Raw genomic sequence first — 21,398 nt, 5'->3', positions numbered from 1 at the left:
CTGAACTGTGCTCCTGTCAGCCCTCACTCTTCTGATCCGTCCCGGCGACCTCAGTGCCCGCGAGGCTCAGCCGGTCACCCCGGAGCCTCTCCGACCTCAGCGATGTTCTTCTCCTCCCCACCCGAGCATCCCCCTGCCCACAGTCACGCCCTGGGTATCAGGAAGACCGCGGCCCTCATGGTGTATAGCATTCCTCCCTCTCATCACCCCCAACACGACGTCCTGTCCTCCAGCTCCCTCGCTCTAGTGCTCCTGCATTGATAGCCCCAACCTCCTGGAAACCGCCAGCTCACCGACCACACATCCTTCCACACCATCCGCCAGGCCCCTCCTTACTCCGCTGACCCAGGGCTGGAAACTGTCCCCCACAAACACACCTCCTGTGCTCCTTAAACCCTCCTCCCCACTCACCCCCTGCCTGTATCTGAGCACCTCAGCACTGAGGACGAAACTTTGAAACTTTACGGAATTGTTTTATCTTAAATCCATGACCAGGGGAGAATTGCTTTTCATTTTCACTCTCACCTACAATACTACATTACACACTAGCAACCCTCCTCCATTCTAATGACCACCAGTCTCCCCCCAACCCCCAATAATTCGTGGAGAAGACAGAAGCAGTCCCGTGGATTTTTCAAGCTTCCCATTCCCATTCTGCCTGTTTCTACCCTGGCACTCTGCTGCCCCTCTGAAGGAAGTGACCAGATCCCATGTGAGGCCAAGCCCTTCACCTGGATCCCATATCCTTTCTCCTTCTCGAGGAGTGGGCCTTTGCAATGATCATCCCTTTTTCTTGAATCGTCACGTTCCCCATTTCTTCTGGATCATTCCATCATCTACAAAGTGGGCAGAAGGATGGCTGCAGTTTAGGAATTTAGCCTTCTGGAACTGATCCTGGTTCCTGCCGTGGTGGTGAGACCCCTAGGGCCTTCATTCCCTGTAGCGGGAATGTGGAAATTGGTTGAGTCCAGAGCCAGGGGTTCTACCATGAAGGAAACCTAACCTGTCTAAGGGGCTTAGATGACCCTGCAGCTGAGGCTGTGGAGTCAACACCCTGCGCAGGGGTGGGATGGAGGATGCGACCCAGATTCAGAGGGGTCTGCAGATGCCAGCAGAGTGAGCTGAGGCTGAGTTGGCCAGGGAGCACCAGGACCCGACCAAGAGGAGAGAGACAAAAATGCAAGTTTCATCAGCCCCACCCATGGGCGGTGCAGGTCAGCATCACCAGCTGGACCCGGGAGAGGAGAGTCATCCTTCCCTCAGAAACCACCAAGGATACTGTGAGCAGCGTTAAGAATTTCATAGACCTCCACCCCTTCCCACATCACCCAGGAGATTTGTAAACCATACATACGCCTTCCCCACCTTGGAAAGGAGCAGGGAAGTGGGGTGGAAATCTGAGAGACTGAGCATTTCACCAAAACAGACAGCATTGTTTTAAATGAACCATTCACATGATAGCATCAGATTGCACTTACCAGATTAGATATAAATTCAGTGGGTTTTTTTTTTTTTTTGTCACTTACTATCCACTCCAGAGAGCGGGCACTCATGATAAAGATCAGATCAGATCGGCCAGAGAGAATAAGTTAACCAAAGTGCCCATGCCGTCTGAGGAGTGCGAGTGAGTCTGTGATTTCAGCACACCATCCCCACCAACTCCTCCTCTGCCCACCATCTCATCGGTCCATGTTTGAGGAGATTGGGGCATCCTCGCCTCATCCTCCCCTTTAACTGAGGACAACGTTTCACATACCATAAAGAGACCCCCCCCCGCCAAAAAAGGGAGCACAGAGGGAAGAACAGACCAGACAGACACACAGAGTGGAGTAACAGATGAGAGTTGTCACTGAGGTGAGCAGGGCCTCCTCAAGGCCATCCTTGCCCTCCATAAGCGATGTCAGGCTCCATTCTCCTTTAACAAACAACACAGGCCCCATTTTCCGAGGCCTGAGGCATGGAGCTTGGCTTCAGAAAATGGTTGTAGCACTGTGTACTGCTGGAGAAAATCACGGAACCACACGTTAGAGCCACTGTGCTTTCATAGTCTTCATTGTCTCCCGAGATCGCAGTGCTGTACACAATGCTTTCTTTGTGACTCCCGCACCTCCCCCAGTCCCTTCTGAAGGCTCCCAAGATTTCACCTCCCTCCTTAAATTCTCTACCATGCATCTATCTCTTCACTCTTAGCCAAAGCACATTCCCATTCTCAGGTGAGATCCAAGCGTGCAGGGAGGGGGAGGGAGAAGTGCCTCAGTGCTGGACAGGAGTGTGGGATTCTGTTGTCTTGGCAACATTCTTCTGCTCATCCTCACTGGATCACTCATCTCAGGCGACAGCCCAGCTGGAAGGGCCAGGACCGATGGGAGATTCTTCTCTCCATCTTGCTGTCTTTCTGTGACCAGAGGCTGAGATAAAATACCGGTGTTGGTTACCAGGGAAACTGAAGCTTAATCCATCTGACTCAAGAGAAAAAGAAACCAACAAAAGAGTGGAAACTAAGACACAGGATGTATTGTGGGAGGCCACGCACAGACATGGAATTGTGATTCTCAATAGATGCGCTTCTCCCAAGTGTCCTGTGCATGCACAAACATGTGTACTCACGAGCACCCCTTCCAGCCCAGAGCAGCACAGTGACTGTGGCATAAGGTTCACAAGGGGGAGGCAATGAGGCAGGAATGGAGGCAAAAGCCAGATCTTGAGAGAGGAGGAGGAGGCACTACCTATCCTTTGATATTATTGCCTATCATTTATCTCAACGTTTTAAAAAAAATAATAGACTTTATTTCTTTTAGTGGTTTTAGAGTTACAGAAAAATGAGCAAGAAGTACAGATGATTCCCAAATCCTCCCACCCTCACCTCCATATCCAGTTTCCTCTATTAGGAACATCTTGCATTAGTGTGGTACACCTGTTACAAGGGATGAGCCAATGTTGATACCTTATTACTAGCTAAAGTGTATATTTTATATTCGGTTTCACTCTTTGACTTGCACTCTCTGGGTTTTGACAAATGTATAATGTATAATGACGTGTATCCACCATCATAGCTGGTGAGTAAATATCATTTGAGTAAATATCGAGGAGCACAACTATTGGATCATATGGTAAGTGGATGTTTAATGTTGTAAGAAACTGCCAAACTGTCTTCCAAAGTGGCTGTACCATTTTCCATTGCCACAAGCAATGAATGAGAGTTCCTGTTAACCCACATCTTCAACCACCATTTGATATATTCAGTGTGTTGGATTTAGCCATTCATATAGGTGTGTAGTGGTATCTCACTGTCGTCTTAATTTGTAGTTCCCTAATGATACATGATATTGAATATCATTTCATAGGCTTAATTGCCATCTGTACATCTTATTTGGTGAGGTGTCTGTTCAGATCTTTTGCCCATTTTAAAACTGTGTTGTTTTCCCATTTTTGAGTTTTAAGAGTTCTTTGTATATTTTGGGATACCAGTCCTTTATCACATATTTTTTACAAATATTTTCTCCAGTCTGTGACTTGCCACTTCATCCTCTGAACAGTGTCCTTCACAGAACAGAAATATTTAATTTTAACAAAGTCCAATTTATCAATTTTTTTCTTTTGTGGGTTGTGCTTTTGGTGGTGTTTTTAAAAGGTCATTCATTGCCAAAACAAAGTCACCTACATTTTCTCCTACGTTGTCTTCTAGGAGTTTTATGGATTTGCATTTTACATTTAGGTCTGTGATCCATTTAAAGTTAATTCTTGTGAAAGTTGTAAAGTCTGTGTCTAGATTTTTTTTTTTTTTTGGCATGTGATGTCCACCAAGTCTTACGTTGACGTTGCATTAGGTTCAGAGTCTTATCTACAATTATTTACAACTATTTATTTAGAGAAAACTCTACACTAAACCAACTTCATCTAAAAGAAAGTGCAGCCCTCTTCCAAACAGCTTAGGAACAGAAAAAGCAAACATATCCTCTCTTCAGATAAATCAGGCTGGAAATTTACCTAGTGATAAACCGAATGAGCAAATTGATGGTGAGACGGTTGTTCAATACAGCAGCAGACTTAACCTACACTTCCAAAAAAAAAAAAAAACTGACCCCCAAATTGTACCTTTTTGAACACGGCTTTAGATGTTGCACTTCCTGCTCCAGGATGCATATGAGTTGAAAAGCATCATTCACGTGGATATGTGGCTCTTAGGTCATGTGGTACTAGGGACTTTCTAGTTATTTGCTCTTGGTCAGTAGGAGGAAGCCCAATGATCTACCACCTGGAAAGATGTGTAAAAAGCCTGGTTGCATCTGAAATATTTTGTTTATGAGCTGGAGACAAATATGTCACAGAAAACTCAAAGGAGGCAATGGGCCCAGAAGAGACCACAGAGGATCAGAATTTCAAAATTAGGGAAAAAGTCCTTTCAAAGGGTCCCTCATAGGATGATGCTGAAGCTTTTTAGTGCCATGTGGACTGTAGTTCAGTTCATGGCCTATGGAGGATCTCAAAACATAGTTTTTGGATGGATAGATGGATGGAGTCATGATATCATGCAGGCATGGATGGATCGCTGGACACTTAAATTCCTAGCTTCTCTGATGAGGTCACAAGGGTGCTTTCCAGTCCCTGTTAATTTACATGTTTTATATTTGCTTTTAAGCTTAAAGTAATAATCATTGGTGTTCACCAAGAAGAAGTTCTCTGTGCCAATCTAGTTGCCCATCAGAAGAATATTGTGATCTGGGCTGAGTGCCTATCAGAGGACGCTACAGAAAACCAGTTAATCAATATAATCCGTCATGCATCATGAAAAGTAGAGATACACATCTATAAGCTAATGTATATGCACATGCTCTAGTATCTATGAAGCCAGTGTGACAATTTTATTCATTTCATCCCACAGGGGAACACCCAGGCACAAGGACTGGTGTCTGAAGTTTCCCAGCTAAGAGCAGGAGCCACAACATGCCAGGGTTCACCACTGTGGGGAGGAATCTCTGATTCCCACTGCGGGGAGAGTGTACCACCTGCCTGTCTCTGAAGGCACTTCTTCTGTCCAATGCCTGGTTTTGGGTTTAGTTTAGTCATTCACTCAGATTATATCTTTTTTTCCCATGTTTGAGTCACTGCTCCTAAGTTCTGACCTTCAGTGGAACCCAGGAGGGTTTTAGTGAGTTTTAGGACACACTAATTTAAAATAATCCACTCACCATCTTAGTATTTTATAACTTCAAATAGAATCTAGAATCCAAAAATGTATTCAGACCACCAGCTTGACACAACTTTCAATTGAGCTTTATCCTCCATAAACTCCCATGAGGAGATTCTGCTTCTGGCTACCATGGAGTAAGCCCAGTACTGCCTATCTCTCCTGCTGATTACAACTAAAGACTCTAGACAAATACACAAAGCATGTATGTACCTGAGGAGTCAGAAAAGTAGGCAAAATAGATGAACTGTGGTAAAGAATCAAAACATGGAATCCATCCAAATGACCCAGACTTGTCTAACCTACCTGACTTCCCTGTTTGGATGACTCAACATGTCTGAAACAGATCTCTTGGGTTTGTTGTATATTGTTTGTTTTTTACTAATATCCATCAGCAAGTCGTATTGATTCTATATTCAAAATATATCCTGAGGGCAGCTATTACTACCACCATTCTACAAGGAATTCCCATTTTCCTTTGAATGAAATCCATTCTCCTTAGCGCGGCCTGCCAAACCCTACACTTTCTGGCTTCTGCCTACCTCTCCAACCTCTCCCCTCATTCAGTACAATCTAGCCACACTGGTCTTTAACTGTTCCTTCATCATTCCAAACTTGTTTCCTTCATAAGGCTTTTCAATTTTCTGTTTCTCTGATGTGTTATTTTTCTATTGATGCTTTCAAATTTTCCTTTCAGGCTTTGACTTTCAGCTTGTGCTTTTCTTTGTTTCTCCTGCTTAGAGTTATTTATTTCCTTGATCAGTAATTTAATCATTTTACCAAATTTGGGAATTTTTTGGCCATTTTTTTTCAAAAAATCTCTTCTGCCCCTTCTGTTTCTCCTGTCCTTCCTGTATTACAATTGCACATATGTTGGGATGTCTGATATTTTCCAACAGATCTCTGAGGCCTTGTTCACTCTTTAATCTCTGTTCTTCAGATTGAATAATTTCTATTGATCTATCTTCAAGTTTTGTGATTGTTTCTTTTGTTTGTCTGTTTGTTTTATTGAAGTATAGTTGATTTACAATGTTGTGTTAGTTTCAGGTGTACAGCAAAGTGATTGTGATTGTTTCTTTTGCCATCTCAATTATGCTCCTGAGCAAATCTAGTGTTTGGTTTTTTTTTTTATTTCAGTTATTACACTGTACACCTCTAGAATTTCAATTGTTTTTCTCTCATAGGTTTTTATTTCTTTGTTGATATTCCCGATTTTTGACCCAGATCCACAATTGTTTTCCTTGAATTTTTAAACATTTATTTCTTAAATTGGTTTGACATATTTATAATAACTGCATTGAAGACGCTATCTGCTAAATTCAAAATCTAGTCTCACATAGAGTCAGATTCTATTGACTCATTTATTTTCTTGACAATGGGTTATACCTTCCAGTTTTTTTCACTATTCTTGTTAATTTTTTGAAAGATGAACGTTATAGATAAAATGTTCTAGTGACTTTGTTTTGTGTTTCCGAACGTTGTTGGCTTTTTTTGTTTTGTATTAACGGATAATTATCGTGACCTCACCTGGACTCATACTGCTAAAACTGTCTCCCACATCCTGTGTAGGTAGTGATATCTCCACTTGGCTTTTTTTTTTTTGCCTAGAACTTTGGCAGTCTCCCCTTCACCTGTGTAGTTTTGTATTCAGCCAATCATCTGGGTAGAGTTTATGTTCATACACCTCAATCCTAGGGTTGCCAGATTAACATACCAGATGCCCCATTAAATTTGGATTTCAGATAAGCAATGAATACTATTTTAATATCTTTAAAATTCAAATTTAACTGGGCATTCTCTATTTTTATTTGCTAAATCTTGCAACCCTACTCAAGCCATAAGGTCGCCTCTCTCTGCCACACAAGTGGCATGTGGGTTGAGGAATACATCCAAATGCACAGCAACATCCACCCCTCACAAGCTGTCCCAGACTTTCAATTTTTGCCTGGCTCCCTGGGGTCTCCCGCATGCATGCATATTTTAGCAGTCAGAGGGGTGGAGAATTTAACTTCTTGGCCCTTTCATGACTCTTCACTTCCAAACTCTCCCTGTAAAATTTCTATCTGGCCTGCCAACATCCCCAGATTGAGTCCACCACCTTTATACAGTAAAGGTGTGGATTTTTACCTTCTGAGCTGGAGTGTAAGGATGAGACCACCCCCAGGAAAAAGGCCACAAAGTCACCTTCTTACCCAACACAGTAGCAGTGTTTCATAAAGAAACACTTCTCAGGTTATTGTCTGTCAGTGCCATGAAATAGTTGTTTTCAATAATTTTGCCCAGGTTTTTACTTGTGTTCTGTGAACATGAATTGTGCAAACTCCTCACACCACCATTCCTGGAAGGAGAATCTCCACAGGGTCGATTTTTAAAGACAAACAGAAAGCCCAGATAAGTGAGTCAATCAGTGCTACTTGAGTACCTACAATGTGCCTACATCCACTTAACTGGATGTCAGAGGTACATAAGAGTGATGCATTGTGGTCACTGTCTTCAATAAGCCTACGGTTGACCTGGGAAGTCGTCTGTAATGACATTGTACATTGCTAAAACAAAGTACAGTTTTTCTGAGCAGAAAGGTTTTGCAGTTGCTTATGAGTGAAGGTGGATTTTAAATTACCAAAGCCTGGTATATGCGGCCCTAAGCTATTCTGGGTACTGAAAACTGTGATTCTCTCTGTGTGAGATGGCCAAAAAAGGTCAAAGTTGTAGCCATGCAAAGTATTCACAACTCAATACAGGAGCCTCTCTAGCACCTAGGACCTACACAGATAATATCTACATTAGAATTTACAGAAAAAATCGGGTATTCCTTCTATCAGAGCCATCACAAAGATAAATTTGTCTTTGTAATGTAAGCAAATAGTTATGCCCACCATGTTCCAGGGATATTCTAGAAGTGGGAAACGAAAGAAGAATAGATCCTAGTCCCTGGCATCTGGGATCTCACAATCACTTGGGGCAGACAGACATATAAACAGAAAAGCAGTGGAAGTGCAAAGAAAGGACACAGGGGAAGGGGACCCTGTAAGAAAACACACACAGAAGTTGTGGCCAAAGAAGCAGGAGGAAGGCAAAGAGTGAAGTTTCGTTTTGAGTTTGAAGGAGCTCACCTGCACTCATCCAAGGTCACTGAGCACTGAGGTCATGTCCTTGATTATGCTGTTGTAAGCCTGAGTGACATCTACAACCACTCACTGAAGAACTAAAGTAACCTGATGGCAGTGTTATATTCATCAAACAAGTATTTATTGAAGCCCAACTCTGTTCATCAGTCATTTTGTATTTAGGTTTATGAAAGGGAAAAAGTGGAGAATACAATGGTATCAGAGTATTCTGGACAAAATATGGGGATACAAGCCATCACCAATCACTACCACCCCTAACCGCATTCTCATGAACATAAATTTAAGCAGAGACTTTCTATGTTCACTCATTTTCAATATATTATTTCCTATGAACAAACTGAACCTATAATAATAGCTATAGTGTTTTGGGTGAGTAACATGTGTCACCATCACTCATCTGCTGGGTACCAGGCTCCAGGCACTGGGTCAAGCAGGACCTGGAGACACAGCGATGATTCTTTCAGGGAAACAGTATTTGAATAGCTCATAGTCTAGTAAGCAGACAGCCACAAATTAAATAGTTGAAAAATAAATGTGATGAGAGCTGTGGCAGGAGTGAGCTAGGGACTCTCAGAACACAGAGAAGAACCATGTAATCCAGGTGGTCTGGAACAGCTTCACAGAGGGAGTAATATAATATTACTACTCACATTTACAGATGAGATAACTGAGGATCAGAGAGGTTAATTCATTCACTCAGCATTATATACCCAGACAGTGATGGAGACGGTTATCCACCTAAGCCTGTTTAAACGCAAGTACTATGAAAATGCACCATACATTACAAGAATCCTTCCCTCTTTTAAAAAAAAAATTATTTATTTATTTATATATGTTTGGCTGAATTGGGTCTTTGTTGCTGCGTGTGGGCCCTCTCTAGTTGCAGCGAGCGGGGCCACTCTTCATTGCGGCGCACAGGCTTCTCATTGCGGTGGCTTCTCCTGTTGCTGAGCACGGGCTCTAGGCACCGAGGCTTCAGTAGTCATGGCACGCGGGCTCAGTAGTTGTGTCTCGCGGGCTCTAGAGTGCAGGCTCAGTAGTTGTGGCCCGTTGTGGCACACGGGCTTTGTTGCTCTGCGGCATGTGGCATATTCCCGGACCAGGGCTCAAACCCGTGTCCCCTGTATTGGCAGGCGGATTCTTAACCACTGCACCACCAGGGAAGTTCCCTTCCCTCTGATTATTATCCTCTTTTTCAATCCACATTCACCACCTCTACTTCAGCTTGGTCCTGCTTTTCCTTTGATTCTTGCCTTCCTATTTTTTATTTTGAGATTTTATTGCAACAGTTGTAAATCCACATGCAGTTGGAAGAAGTAATACCGAGAAGATTTTGTAAAACTACAGTACAACATCACAAATTGATATGGGTGCAGTCCACTGATCTTATTCAAATTTCCCAGTTGTACTCCTTTGTGCGTGTGTGTGTGTGTGTACTTAGTGCTATACAATCTTATCACATGTGTAGGTTTGTGTATCCAACACCACAATAAAGATACTGAAGTGTTCCTTCATCACAAGGATTCCACCTATGATTCTTTGATAATGACACATATTTCCCCACCATACCAACCTTAAACCCCTTAACCTGGCAGCTACAAACATGTTTTATGTTTCTAAAATTTCGTCATTTCAAAAATGATGCAATAATGAAATCATACAGTGTGTAACCTTTGGGGTTGTCTTTTTTTTTTCCTTCAGCATAATTCCCCGAAGATTAATCCAAGTTGTTGAGTGTATCAAGAGTTTGTTCTTTTTTATTTCTGAGTAGTACACTGTGAAATAGATGTATCACAGTTTGTTTAACCATTCACCTGTTGAAGGACATCTGGGTTGTTTCTAGTTTGGGGCTATTACAAATAACACTGCTATGAACATTTGTATAACAGATTTTTGTGTAAACATAAATTTTTATTTCTCTGGGGTAAATGCCTGAGAATAAAATTGCTAGGACCTATGGAAATTGCATAATTAGTTTTGAAGAAACAGCCAACCTGTATTGCAGAGTGGCAGTATCATTTTACACTCCTATGGAAAATGTATGAGAATGAGCGATCCAGATTATCCACATCTTTACCAGTGTTTGGATTGTCACTAGTTTTTATTTTGGCCAGTCTGATAAGTGTGTAGGGCTATCTTTTTGTCATTTTCATTTGCTTTTCTCGTGGCTAACAGTGTGTAATATATTTTCATGTGTGTGTGTGTGGGGGGGGGTCTTTTTTTGCCATTTTATATCCTCTACAGTGAAATAGCCATTCATATCTTTTGTCTATTTTCTATTTGGTTTATTTTTTAACTTTGCTTTTTAAAGAATTCTTTATGTATTCTAAATACTAATCCTCCTTCAAATATGTGGCTTGCAAATATTTTCTCCCGGTCTGTAGCTTGTCTTTTCATCATATTCACATGAGTTTTCTCAGAGCAAAAGTTTTTAATTTTGATGAGGTTCAATTTATCATTTTTCCTTTTATGTATCATGCTTTTGGTGTCAAGCCTAAGAACTCTTTTCCTAGCCCTAGACCTCAAAGATTTTTCTATGTATTTGAAATATTTTTATTGTTTTATGTTTTACTTTTATATCCATAATCTATTTTGAATTAACTTTTATATATTGTGTGAAGTTTAGGTCCAGATTCATTTCTTGAGCCTATGGACATCTGATTGCTCTAGAATCATTTATTGAAAAAGCTATTCTTCTTCCATTGGATTCCTTTTGTACCCTTCTCAAAATTCAATTCAGTGTATTTGTGTGGTTCTATTTCTGGACTCTCTATCTATTCCACTCACATATGTATCTATCCCTCAGCAAGTGTCACACTGTCTGGATTACTGTAGTTAAATAGTAAGTCTTAATATAACGCCTATTTTACTCTTAATCAAGATTATTTTAGCTGTCCTTGGGCCTCTGAATTTCCATATAAATTTTAGAATAGATTCATCTATATCTACAAAACATCCTTCCTGGGATTTCGATAGGAATCACATCAAACCTATAAGTCTGTTTGGAGAGCCTTGACTTCTTTTCTAGTAGAACCTTCCAATCCATGAACATGGTAGGTCTCTCTGTTTAGGTCTTCTTTAGTGTCATTCGTCAATATGTTATGATTGTCATCATGTGGATCCTGCATATGTTTTATCAAGTGTATAGGTAAGTGTTTCATTTTTTTGGAGTGATTTTAAATGGTAATGTGGGTTTAATTTTGGTTTTCACTAATCATTTTTAGTGTATAGAAATGCAATTATTTTTTAACCTTGATAAAAATGTTTATTTAAAGTCATATTTTAAAGATGGCAGTGAATCTCAGATTTACAGAACAGTTTGCAACCAGCAGTGTTTTGGGTAACAGAAATATCAACATGGCCAAAAGGTTAATTTTTTTCACTTTAGTGTTAATAACAAACTAATATTTGTAATATAAAGTGTTACTGAGCAGGTATAAACACTGGAATTATTTTGTTTTGCTTTTAAAATCACTATTTAATAAATAATATCATAGCCCCAAAAGGTACATTCTGAAAAGTTATGAAAATTAGGGGAGAGGAAGATTCAGTTCCATTTTTTCGCATGTCTCAGTCGTCATTCTTTCCTGTTTGTTAAAGTATGATTTTTGTTGTAGTTGTAAGTTTTGATTCATTTTAACATGACAACATATTAACAAATTAATTTTTCCCAGCTTTACTGAAATATGAACGGCATATAATAAATTATTTTTTGTGTAGGCTTTTCAGTTTGCTCAAGATTATGAATTGTAAGTGGAATGAAGCAGCATTTCCAGTTGATAAGTGGATCTACAGGTAATGCGGTATCTCCCAAAGTAAGCTTGTGGCAATCAAACCAATAAACTGCAGCAATGAGAAAACTATTGAGAAAATACAGGCAGGGAATGTTCATCTCAGTGTAGGCTGGAATGTGTACTTTAAGTAAAAGGATGGTTACTTGAAGTAGTGCAAATGGCAACCGGGTACCAAGAAAACAGATACTAGCTTGGTCAGGAATACTCGTTTAGAGCTCACAGTGTAACTAGCAGAATGAAAGGGAAAATATAGGATAGTCTCATTCATATAGGAAGTTATCCTAATAGCCTGTACCAAGGTAATGACTTCTGACCAAGAGGTTATAAAAGCCACAGATAAAATCATCACCATGGAAAATGACAGACAGTAACTGAACACTGAAGTAGAAAGGACATTGAAAAGAATAAACATTCTGTGCCTTCAGGCTTTGGTAGATAGCTGCATCTCCCAAAAGATAAGCAAGGACTGAAATATAAATTCAAATTACTGTGAAGAAATAAAATCATTTTTGACGATTAAATGGAAGCTTGGCAGTTTTGGAGAGATTCAGGTAATAACTTGTACAAACTCTCAGGAAAACTGTATAATAGAAAAAGCCATAAGTAAAGGAAATAATTTGAGTAAATAGGCAGATGTGGTATTTAGTAAACCTAATGTCTAAAAGTACAAGACTCCATGAAGTATGATAGCATGGAAATGTTTACCAAAAATAAAAGACGAATGCTAGTGAGATGCAAAAAAAGAAAAGAAAACAAACAAACAAAAAACCTGTAAAATTCTGTTATGTGTTTTTTTCTTCTCATTCCTAGCTGGAAGATATTTAATAATATGTTCCCAAGTATAATCAAGAATAACAAACAGCTGACATCTAGGGTCTGGTTGGTTTGATTGAAGTGGCAGTGAAAAGAGCAGTCCTCTAAAGAAAAAGTAGTCATGTTTTTTAAATTTCAAAAGGCCTGCTGAAATACATATGATAAAACACTGCTTTATTTTATTTTCCATGCTTTGCTTTCTCCAGTGGGTCTTTCTGATGATGTTTATGTTTTATTTCAGCTTTACTGCCTTCAATTATCTTACTTTTGATTCCTTGCATTTCATTTTGCTACACCACAATGCCCAGTGAATAAGTTCCGAGTCACTTGCACAAGTGTGGAGGAAGGCAGTGCATTTCCTCTTAGCTATACTTTTCCCAGCAGGCCAGCTCCACCTGGTTGCATCCCCCTGAATGTGGAGGAATGGCCCTGCAGCCACCTCTGGACACCACCCCAGACATAGCTTCTCTGGCTGGTGCTGGGCTTCCCAGGCGCTGGGGGCCTGACCAGATGTGCCATGAGGTCACTGCCCCAGCACCAGCAGCCCTAGACCCCAGGTGACTGACCCAGGGAGGGGCAGGAACCCCTCACACCCTCTTGGCTCTGTCCTGCCCACCCCGTGCAGTGCCCTGGAGCAGAGGCAAAGGTGTGGGCCAGGGAGCAGGGCCACTAGGACCAGTTACAATCCTGTCCAAGTTCTGAGGGTTCTGAGGGCTCTTGACCAGGAAGTGCAGGCCTAGGCTCCAAGCCACAATTGACTTCTGAGTGCTGATTTTATATCCACAGACCTGATTTAACTCAATTTTTGTTTTTGCTTTTTGTTTTGGGGGTTTGTAGGTGCTTGGGAGTGTTTTTTTTGTTTAGGTTCTTTTTTGTAGTTTTCTTGCTATTTTCTATGTAGACAATGTCATCTGCAGATACGGGCAGTTTTATTTCTTCATTTCCCATCTATATGTTTTTCATTTCTTTTTCTTATCTTACTTATTTTAGGGGCTAGAACTTCCTTTTTTTGAATAAGAGTGGAGAGGTTGGTCATCCTTTCCTTGTTCCCAATCTTAGTGGTAACCATTCAGTCTCTCACTATTAAGTATGAAGTTAGCTGTAGGGTTTTTGTCGATGTTCTTTACCAAGCTTAGGTAATTCATCACTATCCCTAATGTTCTGAAAATTTGTTATCATGAATTGGTGTTGGATTTTGTCAATAATCTTCTCTGTTCCTGGATGTAATCATATTATTTTTGTTCTTTAGCCTTTGTGGACTACATTAATTGATTTTTTGAATGTTGAAACAACACTGCAAACCTGGAAAAACTCTCACTTGGTAATGATGTATAATTTTTTTATACAGTGTTAGATTTGGCTTGCTAATATTTTGTTAACAATTTTTGTGCTTATATTCATGAGAGATTTGATACATAATGGCTTTTTTGGTATTGTCTTTGTCTGGTTTTGGTGTCAGGTTAATATTGGCCTCATCAAATGAGTTGGGAAGATTTTCCTCCTTTTAATTTTTGAAAGAGGTTGTGTGGATTGGTGTGACTTTTTTAACTGATTCATATAATTTTCTATTTAAATCATCTGGGCCTGGAAATTTTTTTTTTCACACATACACACTGTATTTTATTTTTACAAGAGATGAATAGGCTGACACCAAGCATTGTACATGGATGACCACAACAAAAGCAACAATGATTGCAATTACCAAACATGAGACACACTCATACTATGTCATAATATTGACATTCAGTCCAGTAATCCTCCACTGTAACAGCTCCTTTACTTTGCAGTGAAAATTGATTTGTATATTCTTTGCCTCTGAGTCCTTGTGGGATTTTTTTTTTTAATTCAGACAGAGAGTCACAAAAATCATACTCATCCTCATCAGTTCACTCAGTCCCATGTAATTAATTTTTTTTCATCTTGATCATTTGTTAGCACTTTTATGAGTTCATCAGTTTTTCATTAGAGTTCTGAAAATGCTTATTCATTCAATTCAGCAGTACAGTCAGTTACCAGAAACCTGTACTTGTCAGAGTCTTTTCCATGAATTTCTTGAAGATGAAACCCTTTTATATGAACATATTTGCAAAAGCATCAGAGTACACCCAGAACTGTCTGTAAATGACAAAAGACTTAAAAATGACCACCGTTAAAGATTTGATGAAAGTTCATAATAATGCAGTTGACAAGAAAATTCGTTATTTCTGAGATATACATTTTAAAGTAATAACTAGGATTATGACTTATAACATTATACCAGAACATATAAGATTTTTAGAAATTTCATGTAATGTCTAAAACATTTATATTAACATATTTCCATACAAATAACCCAATGAAAGTTTAGTATTAGTTGTTTTGTTTGTTTTTTTATACTGCAGTTTCTTATTAGTCATCAATTTTATACACATCAGTGTATACATGTCAATCCCAATCACCCAATTCAGCACACCACCATCCCCACCCCACCACAGTTCTCCCCCCTTGGTGTCCATATGTCCGTTCTCTACATCTGTGTCTCAACTTCTGCCCTGCAAACCAGCTCATCTGTACCATTTTTCTAGGTTCCACATACATGCGTTAATATATGATATTTGTTTTTCTCTTTCTGACTTACTTCACTCTGTATGACAGTCTCTAGATCCATCCACGTCTCAACAAATGACTCAATTTTGTTCCTTTTTATGGCTGAGTAATATTCCATTGTATATATGTACCACTTCTTCTTTATCCATTCGTCTGTTGATGGGCATTTAGGTTGCTTCCATGACCTGGCTATTGTAAATAGAGCTGCAATGAACATTCGGGTGCATGTGTCTTTTTGAATTACGGTTTTCTCTTGGTATATGCCCAGTAGTGGGATTGCTGGGTAATATGGTAATTCTATTTTTAGTTTTTTAAGGAACCTCCATATTGTTCTCCATAGTGGCTGTATCAATTTACATTCCCACCAACAGCGCAAGAGGGTTCCCTTTTCTCCACACCCTCTCCAGCATTTGTTGTTTGTAGATTTTCTGATGATGCCCATTCTAACTGGTGTGAGGTGATACCTCATTGTAGTTTTGATTTGCATTTCTCTAATAATTAGTGATGTTGAGCACCTTTTCATGTGCTTCATGGCCGTCTGTATGTCTTCTTTGGAGAAATGTCTATTTAGGTCTTTTGCCCATTTTTGGATTGGGGTGTTTGTTTCTTTAATACTGAGCTGAATGAGCTGTTTATATATTTTGGAGATTAATCCTTTGTCTGTTGATTCGTTTGCAAATATTTTCTCCCATTCTGAGGGTTGTCTTTTTGTCTTGTTTATGATTTCCTTTGCTGTGCAAAAGCTTTGAAGTTTCATTAGGTCCCATTTGTTTATTTTTGTTTTTATTTCCATTACTCTAGGAGGTGGATCAAAAACGATCTTGCGGGCCTCCCTGGTGGCGCAGTGGTTAAGAATCCGCCTGCCAATGCAGAGGACACGGGTTCGAGCCCTGGCCCGGGAAGATGCCACATGCTGTGGAGCAACTAAGCCCGTGCACCACAACTACTGAGCCTGCGCTCTAGAGCCCGTGAGCCATAACTACTGAAGCCTGCGTGCCGAGAGCCCATGCTCCGCAACAAGAGAAGCCACCACAATGAGAAGCCCGCTCACCGCAATTAGAGAAAGACTGTGCGTAGCAACGAAGACCCAATGCAGCCAAAAATAAATAAAATAAATAAATTAAAAAAAATAGTGAATAGTTTAAAAAAAAAAACGATCTTGCTGTGATTTATGTCAAAGAGTGTTCTTCCTATGTTTTCCTCTAAGAGTTTTATAGTGTCCAGTCTTACATTTAGGTCTCTAATCCAATTTGAGTTTATTTTTGTGTATGGTGTCAGGGAGTGTTCTAATTTCATTCTTTTACATGTAGCTGTCCAGTTTTCCCAGCACCACTTATTGAAGAGACTGTCTTTTCTCCATTGTATATCTTTGCCTCCTTTGTCATAGATTAGTTGGTCATAGGTGCGTGGGTTTATCTCTGGTCTTTCTATCCTGCTCCATTGATCTATATTTCTGTTTTTGTGCCAGTACAATATTGTCTTGATTACTGTAGCTTTATAGTATAGTCTGAAGTCAGGGAATCTGATTTCTCCAGCTCCGTTTCTTTCCCTCAAGACTGCTTTGGCTATTCGGGGTCTTTTGTGTCTCCATACAAATTTTAAGATGATTTGTTCTAGCTCCGTAAAAAATGCCATTGGTAATTTGATAGGGATTGCATTGAATCTGTAGATTGCTTTGGGTAGTAGAGTCATTTTCACAATGTTGATTCTTCCAATCCAAGAACATGGTATATCTCTCCATCTGTTGGTATCATCTTTAATTTCTTTCATCAGTGTCTTATAGTTTTCTGCATACAGGTCTTTTGTCTCCCTAGGTAGGTTTATTCCTAGGTATTTTATTCTTTTTGCTGCAATGGTAAATGGGAGTGTTTCCATAATTTCTCTTTCAGATTTTTCATCATTAGTGTATAGGAATGCGAGAGATTTCTGTGCATTAATTTTGTATCCTGCAACTTTACCATATTCATTAATTAGCTCTAGCAGTTTTCTGGTGGAAGTTTTAGGATTCTCTATGTGTAGTGTCATGTCATCTGCAAACAGTGACAGTTTTACTTCTTTTCCAATTTGTATTCCTTTTGTTACTTTTTCTTCTCTGATTGCCGTGGCTAGGACTTCCAGAACTATGTTGAATAATAGTGGTGAGAGCGGACATCCTTGTCTCGTTCCTGATCTTAGAGGAAATGCTTTCAGTTTTTCACCATTGAGAATGATGTTGGCTATGGGTTTGTCATATATGGCCTTTATTATGTTGAGGTAGGTTCCCTCTATGCCCACTTTCTGGAGAGTTTTTATGATAAATGGGTGTTGAATTTTGTCAAAAGCTTTTTCTGAATCTATTGAGATGATCATATGGTTTTTATTCTTCAATTTGTTAATATGGTGTATCACATTGATTGATTGGCGTATATTGAAGAATCCTTGCATCCCTGGGATAAATCCCACTTGATTGTGGTGTATGATCCTTTTAACGTGTTGTTGGATTCTGTTTGCTAGTATTTTGTTGAGGATTTTTGCATCTATATTCATCAGTGATATTGGTCTGTAATTTTCTTTCTTTGTAGTGTCTTTGTCTGGTTTTGGTATCAGGGTGATGGTGGCCTCATAGAATGAGTTTGGGAGTGTTCCTTCCTCTGCAATTTTTTGGAAGAGTTTGAGAAGGATAGGTGTTAGCTCTTCTCTAAATGTTTGATGGAATTCACCTGTGAAGCCATCTGGTCCTGGACTTTTGTTTGTTGGAAGATTTTTAATCACAGTTTCAATTTCATTACTTGTGATTGGTCTGTTCATATTTTCTGCTTCTTCCTGGTTCAGTCTTGGAAGGTTATACCTTTCTGAGAATTTGTCCATTTCTTCCAGGTTGTCCATTTTATTGCCATAAAGTTGCTTGTAGTAGTCTCTTAGGATGCTTTGTATTTCTGTGGTGTCTGTTGTAACTTCTCCTTTTTCATTTCTGATTTTATTGATTTGAGTCCTCTCCCTCTTTTTCTTGATGAGTCTGGCTAATGGCTTATCAATTTTGTTTATCTTCTCAAAGAACCAGCTTTTAGTTTTATTGATCTTTGCTATTGTTTTCTTTGTTTATATTTCATTTATTTCTGCTCTGATCTTTATGATTTCTTTCCTTCTACTAACTTTGGGTTTTGTTTGTTCTTCTTTCTCTACTTTCTTTAGGTGTAAGGTTAGATTGTTTACTTCAGATTTTTCTTGTTTCTTTAGGTAGGCTTGTACAGCTATAAACTTCCCTCTTAGAACTGCTTTTGCTGCATCCCATAGGTTTTGGGCCATCGTGTTTTCATTGTCATTTGTCTCTAGGTATTTTTTGATTTCCTCTTTTTTTTTTTTTTTACCATGGTGTGTTAGCTTCTGCTTTATAACAAAGTGAATCAGTTATACACATACAATATGTTCCCAAATCTCTTCCCTCTTGCATATCCCTCCCTCCCACCCTCCACATCCCACCCCTCTAGGTGGTTACAAAGCACCGAGCTGATCTCCCTGTGCTATGTGGCTGCTTCCCACTAGCTATCTATTTTACATTTGGTAGTGTATATATGTCCATGACACTCTCTTACCCTGTCACATCTCACCCCACCCCCTCCCCATATCCTCAAGTCCATTCTCTAGTAGGTCTGTGTCTTGATTCCCGTCATGCCACTAGGTTCTTCATGGTTTTTTTTTTCCTTGTAATTCATTTCTAATCTCATAGCGCTGTGGTCAGAAAAGATGCTTGATATGATTTCAATTTTCTTAAATTTACTGAGGCTTGACATGTGACCCAAGATGTGATCTATCCTGGAGAATGTTCCGTGTGCACTTGAGAAGAACGTGTAATCTGCTGTTTTTGGATGGAATGTCCTATAAATATCAATTAAATCTATCTGGTCTATTGTGTCATTTAAAGTTTCTGTTTCCTTATTTATTTTCATTTTGGATGATCTGTCCATTGGTGTAAGTGAGGTGTTAAAGTCCCCCACTATTATTGTGTTACTGTCAATTTCCTCTTTTATAGCTGTTAGCAGTTGCCTTATCTATTGAGATGCTCCTATGTTTGTGTATATATATTTATAATTGTTATATCTTCTTCTTGGATTGATCCCTTGATCATTATGTAGTGTCCTTCCTTGTCTCTTGTAACATTCTTTATTTTAAAGTCTATTTTATCTGATATGAGTATAGCTACTCCAGCTTTCTTTTGATTTCCATTTGCATGGAATACCTTTTTCAATCCCCTCACTTTCAGTCTGTATGTGTCCCTAGGTCTAAAGTGGGTCTCTTCTAGACAGCATATATATGGGTCTTGTTTTTGTATCCTTTCAGCAAGCCTGTGTCTTTTGGTTGGAGCATTTAATCCATTCACGTTTAAGGTAATTATTAATATGTATGTTCCTATGACCATTTTCTTAATTGTTTTGGGTTTGTTTTTGTAGATCCTTTTCTTCTCTTGTGTTTCCCACTTAGAGAAGTTCCTTTACCATTTGTTGTAGAGCTGGTTTGGTGGTGCTGAATTCTCTTAGCTTTTGCTTGTCTGTAAAGCTTTTGATTTCTCCATCAAATCTAAATGAGATCCTTGCCAGGTAGAGTAATCTTGGTTGTAGGTTCTTCCCTTTCATCGCTTTAACTATATCATGCCACTCCCTTCTGGCTTGTAGAGTTTCTGCTGAGAAATCAGCTGTTAACCTTATGGGCATTCCCTTGTATGTTATTTGTCGTTTTTCCCTTGCTGCTTTCAATAATTTTTCTTTGTCTTTAATTTTTGCCACTTTGATTACTATGTGTCTCGGCGTGTTTCTCCTTGGGTTTATCCTGTATGGGACTCTCTGCGCTTCCTGGACTTGGGTGGCTATTTCCTTTCCCATGTTAGGGAAGTTTTCGACTATAATCTCTTCAAATACTTTTTCTGGTCCTTTCTCTCTCTCTTCTCCTTCTGGGACCCCTATAATGTGAATGTTGTTGCGTTTAATGTTGTCCCAGAGGTCTCTTAGGCTGTCTTCATTTCTTTTCATTCTTTTTTCTTTAGTCTGTTCTGCAGCAGTGAATTCCACCATTCTGTCTTCCAGGTCACTTATCCGTTCTTCTGCCTCAATTATTCTGCTATTGATTCCTTCTAGTGTAGTTTTCATTTCAGTTATTGTATTGGTCATCTCTGTTTGTTTGTTCTTTAATTCTTCTAGGTCTTTGTTAATCATTTCTTGCATCTTCTCAATCTTTGCCTCCATTCTTATTCCGAGGTCCTGGATCATTTTCACTATCATTATTCTGAATTCTTTTTCTGGAAGGTTGCCTATCTCCACTTCATTTAGTTGTTTTTCTGGGGTTTTTTCTTGTTCCTTCATCTGGTATATAGCCCTCTGCCTTTTCATCTTGTCTATCTTTCTGTCACTGTGGGTTTTGGTCCACAGGCTGCAGGATTGTAGTTTTTCTTGCTTCTGCTGTCTGTCCTCTGGTGGTTGAGGCTATCTAAGAGGCATGATGGGAGGCTCTGGTGGTGGGTAGAGCTGACTGTTGCTGTGGTGGTCAGAGCTCAGTAACACTTTAATCAACTTGACTGTTGATGGGTGGGGCTGGGTTCCCTCCCTGTTGGTTGTTTTGCCTGAGGCAACCCAACACTGGAGCCTACCTGGGCTCTTTGGTGGGGTTAATGGCAGACTCTGGGAAAGCTCACGCCAAGGAGCACTTCCCAGAACCTCCGCTGCCAGTGTCCTTGTCCCCACAGTGAAACAGAGCCACCCCCCGCCTCTACAGGAGACCCCCCAACACCAGCAGGTAGGTCTGGTTCAGTCTCCTCCAGGGTCACTGCTCCTTCCCCTGGGTCCCGATGCGCACACTACTTTGTGTGTGCCCTCCAAGAGTGGGGTCTCTGTTTCCCCCAGTCCTGTCAAAGTCCTGCAA

General features: G+C 39.8%; 1 pseudogene across 1 annotated transcript; it reads right to left on the bottom strand.

The window, feature by feature from the left end:
• Positions 1–405: 405 nt before the first annotated feature.
• On the bottom strand, positions 406–14,398 carry LOC309651935 (putative G-protein coupled receptor 160 pseudogene; annotated as a pseudogene). Its single transcript has one exon. The product of its transcript is annotated as a putative G-protein coupled receptor 160 pseudogene (transcript).
• Between the last annotated feature and the right edge of the window lie 7,000 nt (positions 14,399–21,398).

Source organism: Balaenoptera physalus, assembly GCF_965194825.1.
Source record: "Balaenoptera physalus genome assembly, chromosome: X".
NCBI lineage: Eukaryota > Metazoa > Chordata > Mammalia > Artiodactyla > Balaenopteridae > Balaenoptera > Balaenoptera physalus.
This window is presented reverse-complemented; position numbering and strand designations above follow the sequence as displayed.